This window comes from Erythranthe guttata, chromosome 10 (genome assembly GCF_056151865.1).
Source record: "Erythranthe guttata isolate IM_541 chromosome 10, IM_541, whole genome shotgun sequence".
NCBI classification, from domain to species: Eukaryota; Viridiplantae; Streptophyta; class Magnoliopsida; order Lamiales; family Phrymaceae; genus Erythranthe; species Erythranthe guttata.
In genome coordinates, this window is record NC_142542.1 from 9,575,001 (window position 1) to 9,580,998 (window position 5,998).

The window sequence follows — 5,998 nt, forward strand, 5'->3', positions numbered from 1 at the left end:
ATTTTGTTATTTGGGCTAAATGGTGAAATGCATGGAAGACCAAAAACACTAAATTTTCACAAAAACTGATTCCAAAATAGCATGCTACTAACAGAAGATAAATTCATTTTTTCACCATAAAAATTGGAATTTGGTGAAAAAATAATAAAATCAGCGGAAGACTTTAATTTTAATAATCCTAGTCATTCTAACTACCTGGATTGTGGCCACGTCTCACTATCAATCAAATAAAAATAAAAAGAAAATATGGTAATTGGTTTTCCTTGCATAGAATTACTTGGGATAATTAACAATGTATGGCAATTTTAAGATTCTAAAGGTTATGGACTCTTTTTATGGCATACTTTACACAATTTGATTTTGATAGATACTTAAATAAATTTTGCGCTTGCTCTTTAAGAAACAATCCCTCTCTCTCTCTTTCTACCGCCACCACTACTCCGCCGCTTCCCCTCCAAACACCATCCTCTACAGAACCGGCGGCAGCTCCCTCCTCCTCCGGCCATTCGATGGCGCCAAATAATTCTAATTCGCAAAAACACCCGTCTTTCAATCCTTTACACGGCGTCATCAAATTCTTCCAAGGGTTCGGCTCCCTCATCTTCAACAGCCACCGCAGCGGCGACGGCGGCGGAGGAGAGAGAAACCACAAAGAAAACGCACCGTCCAATATTTTCTGCCCACCGGCGCTGGCGCTAGAAGACAAATCCCGACCATGGGATTCCCACGGCCTAGAGGCCGGCGTGGTGGTGCAGCTAAAAAGGCTGAGCGGGTACAAAAAGTACAAAGTCTCCAGAATAAATTTCCTCAACCCCCGCACACGCGCCGCCGCCACAGGCGCGGAGGAGTCCTTCTCCGACATGGTCAGCCTCCAGCCCGGCGGCGTCTACACAAAGCAAACCCTAATTCAAGAGCTGGAGTCCCTCTCATCCTCACCCTACTTCGACAAAATCGACTTCGACTTCAAAACGAACCCCGACGGCTCGGTCGACGTCAACATACCCTTCGAAGAGACGGTGTACCCGTCCAAATCGCGAATAAGTTGCGTCAGCATAGGGTTGATCCCTGACGAATAGCCCGTCGAGATCGACCCCAACATGACGGCGAAGGAACAAGTTGAGTTGATGAGGAGGGAGAACGAAAAGTATAAGAGGAGAATCAACGGCGGCAGAGAGTGCATCTTGCCGAAAGAAGTCGAGGGTGAGATTCGGGGGATGCTCATGCAGACAACATGTTTGAGAGCGAGCCTCTTACGAAGGGTACTGAATAAAATACAAAAGTGGTACCACGACAACGGGTACCATGGCGCGTTCGTCATAAATCATAATAATCTCGAAAACAATCACGGCGGAGATATTGTTGTAGAGATGGTTGAAGGGGATATAACTAAGCTTGGGATTGTGTTTCAAGACAAGTTGGGGATTGTTTGTGAAGGAAATACCGATATTGCTCTTATCAAGAGAGTACTTCCTAAGGAGCTACAATTTTCAACTTTTTTTTTTTTTTTTTTTTTTTTTTTTTTTTTTTTTAGGGCTTGTAGTAGTTATAGACTTAGTAGTGTCATAGACATTCTACTCAAAGTCATGCTAGTATAGTGACGAGTCCAGGAATTGTTTATAGGGTGGGCTTAGCAGGGGTTTGGGGGCAGCGCCCTCGAGTAAAAAATGAATAGGAGGAGAAAATATTTAAGAACTTTTTTTACATATTTTGAATTTTAGGTGGAATAAATAATAAAAATCAGGTGAGCTAAATAATAATATAGGTATAATATAATAGAAAAAATAGTAATTGAGGGGGGCTTGAGTCTTCCAACTAGCCATGGGTTAGATTCGCCATGTGCGCGTAAAAGCAACAAGTCCAAAAATTTGTTAGAGAGAGTGCTTAAATCTTAAATTTATAAGCGCGAATAAGTAGTGGTCCAAAAATAATTAGGATTTTAATTTGCATAAAGAAAAAAAGAAAAGAAATATTTTAGGATTTTGTTTTTGTTTTTGCATTAATTTGGATTTTCGGTAGTTTGAATAATAAAAATAGATTGGGTAAACAAAATTATACATATAATATAATGGACAAAAAATTAATTGAGGTGGAGATCCTTGCCAAATGGTGGGTGTGTGTAATATACTGTGCTTGTGTTGTTAAATAGTTACATATAATGTGTTGTTAATATAATTTACATATATTGATTGCGTTTTGCAGGTTGCGGTAGGCAATGTTTATAACAGAAGGGCGTTTGAGGAAGCTATGCAAAACCTTGGATCTCTCAATATTTTCTCTTCTATAAGTAGCGGTTATGGATCGGACGAGAAAAATAACGGAGGCATCTCTGCTCAATTCGCATTGCAAGAACTACAACAAAAGTGGTCCGATGTTAGTACGGAATGGAGTATTGTACCGGGCCGTAACAGCCGACCAACACTGGTAAAAAACAAAAAAAAATTGCTTCGTATTTGGATTAGTGAATTAGTTATATCGTATACACATCGTTTACCATTTACTATTTGTTGCTGATTAATTTCATTATTGATGCAATGAATGATCAGGCATCTATACAGCCCGGTGCAACTGTGTCGTTCGGCTATCGGAATATCAAAGGGCTAAATCGGTCATTACAAGGTGCAATCACCCTCGGCAACCTCTTCAGTCCTGAGGTGACTTTTCCCTCCAAATCTTCCAACTAAATTAAGATTGTTATTTTTGTTATACATTTTTTTTTAATTCAAATTTAATGTTAAAGGTTATGTATCAATTCTCCTAATGTTGAGTTTTATTTTGTGTTCGGTTAATTCAATAACTTTTCGGGCATGTTCAAAATTTGAGCATATGTAGAAATTTCTAGTAGAACGATACAATTAAAAGGCTCTAATAAGATTACGATAATCTTACACGATTCACTTGTATTGAAATTACTTCAATTTTGCTAATATTGTATTTTTTCATATGACAGGACGATATTAGTTATAACTTTGACTACACCCACCCATACTTAGACGGGATAGATGACCCAAGGAATCGAACTTTCAAGGCGGAGTGCTTCAATACTAAAAAAGTCAGCCCCGTTTTCACGGGCGGGCCAGGGGTTTCAAACAGCCCGATATGGGTATGTAGGGACGGGATTAAGGCCACCATCACTGAGGTAATCAAATCTTGTAACAACGTTTATATATAATGTAGTTAGTTCGTCAGATTTTGATCTTGACGAAAAAACGGGGCTGAAGTTTTTATTTTTGTCGTTTAAAAAAAAAAGGATTATAGCAGGCAGAGCAAATTCAGCTATGGACTAGTGATGGAAGAGGTAAAAACACGAGACGAAGGAGATGATATTGTGGGAAGGGGCAATACGGTGTCGTATAATGGAGAAGTTATAGCAAACGGACCTCCAACGACTTTGAGCGGAACGGGGGTTGATCGTATGGCCTTCTTACAAGCTAATCTAACACGAGACAATACTAGATTTCTCAACGGCGCATTAGTTGGCACGAGGGATATTTTTCAGGTTTCGTTTTCGTCTCCCTTTTTTTTTAATTTCGTGTTCGACCATTGATAATTAACTCTACATTATCAAATGCGCATCTGATTTTTTGTATAGTGCAAGATATCAAATGCTCGTAGCTGAGCCAAGACTTTAAGTTAAGTCCGCAGAGGCAGAATGCATTAAAACTTTTCTAAGAGCCCGATAATACTACCATACACGAAAAATTATAAAATAATAGGGATTTGAGATATGTCTGTTATGAGCTTGGGGGCACTATAATTAAATAGAGTAAATTAAATTCTACTATATCTAGTGATATTTTTTTTTTGTACCATACAAATTATTGTGTTTGAAATGTGAAGGTAGATCAAGGGCTCGGCATTGGTAGTAAGTTTGCATTTTTCAACCGTCACAAAATATCGACGACAAGATTCTTCCCGCTAATGAAAGTTGAGGAAGGCAAAGGCAAAGCGCCGCCGCCAGTTTTAGTCCTCCACGGCATGTACGGCGGTTGTGTCGGAGATCTTCCAAATCATGAAGCTTTCACCATCGGCGGACCAACTTCTGTAAGGGGATACAGCGTTGGAGAGATTGGGGCGTCAAGAAACAAACTCGAGGTACGAAATAATATATTGTAATAATATCCAATAAGTTATTGCAATTAGTACTCCTGTGTTATATCGAATTGCTAAAAAAACTACCATATGTGACAAAACCCCCCCATGACTCAATTGGTTTTAGCACACAACTCCCAAAATAGGTTCTAATTGCTAAAAAAAATTTAAATCGTAGGGGTTTTTTTTTGGCAATAAAATAACGTGGGATAGTTTTTCAGCGATTCGATATAATACAGTGGTACTAATTGCAATAAACTAATTTTTACTTATATTGCGCTATAAAATGTGTTTTGAATACAACTGATTGGTGGAGAATTAATTAATGTGGTGCAGTTAGCTGCTGAGATAAGAGTACCAGTTAAAGGAAGTGCATATGCTTATGCATTTGCAGAACACGGTAACGATTTGGGGAGCTCGGTATCAGTCGAAGGAAACCCTACAAAGTCGTACATGCGAAATGGCCACGGTTCATCGTACGGCGCTGGGGTCAAAATCGGCAATGTGAGAGCAGAGTATGCCGTTGATCACAATTCCAACAAAGGCGGCTTTTTCGTTCATTTTGGAGATAGATTTTGAGCCGTATAAATAATTCGTCCTTATTTATTTTACGCAAGTATTTTTATAGAATTATTTGTGGAGTAATAGAACAAACTTCAGTAAATAATTATACCTTTTTTTTCCTTTCTTAAAATAGCATAAATTAAAGTCTTTAAAAAAATTACATATTATAATGGGTAAATTCCACTTCCTTCTTGTACTTTGACTCGATATCACTTTACCTCTTACTCTGATTTGGCGGGTAAAATGGAGGGAAAGTGGACTAATTGGCAGATGTTAAATAGATTTGGGTAGAACTCATCTCCAAATTAAAAGCTCTCTCAAGGAGAGAGGATGCCCATTCCACATTATCGGCCGATTTAGCCGGTTAAACGCCGGCTTTTTATTTAATGGTTAAACTGCCGATCGACATATAGGTAAACCTGAACCAAACCGGGTTAAGCATTTAAAACTCAGTGTTCGCTTATTACATATTATACACCCAAAAATTGGAGCCCGTGTGGAATGGAAAACCCCCGTATTTCTTATATCTCTATCTAATTTTGATAACTGACGATATGCAAATAAAATAGTTAATAAAGAGTATTATTGTAAACAAATGAATGAGAAAACGAAGCCAAACAAGCAGAAACAAAATAAACTTTAGGACGAAGCAGGTAAAACTATGTTTTAAATTTTAATCAACAAAAAGAAAGACTTCAGATTGCCCCATTGCTCCATTTCAATGTAAAGCGAATACTCGATCCGATTTCTTGATGGTTTAGCAATTCTGACAGAGTTATCGAATGCCATCCTTCACGATTTTTCCCAATAATCTCCATGCTTACTTCTTCTAAATCTCTTTCCCAAAACTTCCTGCACTGATCACCTTGTTCTCCACTTTCTCTCTGCATTAGAAAATTCCACACACACTCGATAGCCATTGTCATCGAGTTCATGAGGCCGGACAAACAGATTTTTCTTGGACAACAAATGCTAAACACACCGTTTAAAATAGATGAATAGGAACACAAGTGGCAACTCAAACTCAATCTCTCCACCACAAAATATTTATCGCAACAATTTTCTTGTATCAGGTTAATGTTTTCTTGAATTATGTCGTCATTCATCTGATACTCACGACTGATAGAAATACGAAGAGAAACTTTTGATTGGCTTAATGAGTCGAGCAGTTCTTTTAGCTTGTGGAGCCACGAACAGGGAACACCATTCGGATGCATAGTTAGGCCTATAACCGAGATCCACTCTTTCGAAGTAGTTGTTGCAAACGAGATCGATAGGATAAAATCTCCACTATATGCAAAATAGGTTATTTTCGGTGCATCGACAAATAGGTTGATTTCCTTGG

The 5,998-nt window shown here is 38.4% G+C and overlaps 1 pseudogene across 1 annotated transcript; it reads left to right on the forward strand.

The window, feature by feature from the left end:
* Window positions 1-388: 388 nt before the first annotated feature.
* LOC148767477 (protein TOC75-3, chloroplastic-like) lies at window positions 389-4,778 on the forward strand (annotated as a pseudogene). Its single transcript, XR_016033865.1, has 7 exons — window positions 389-1,483; window positions 2,205-2,421; window positions 2,544-2,651; window positions 2,948-3,136; window positions 3,248-3,496; window positions 3,838-4,092; window positions 4,426-4,778. The product of XR_016033865.1 is annotated as a protein TOC75-3, chloroplastic-like (transcript).
* Window positions 4,779-5,998: the final 1,220 nt, after the last annotated feature.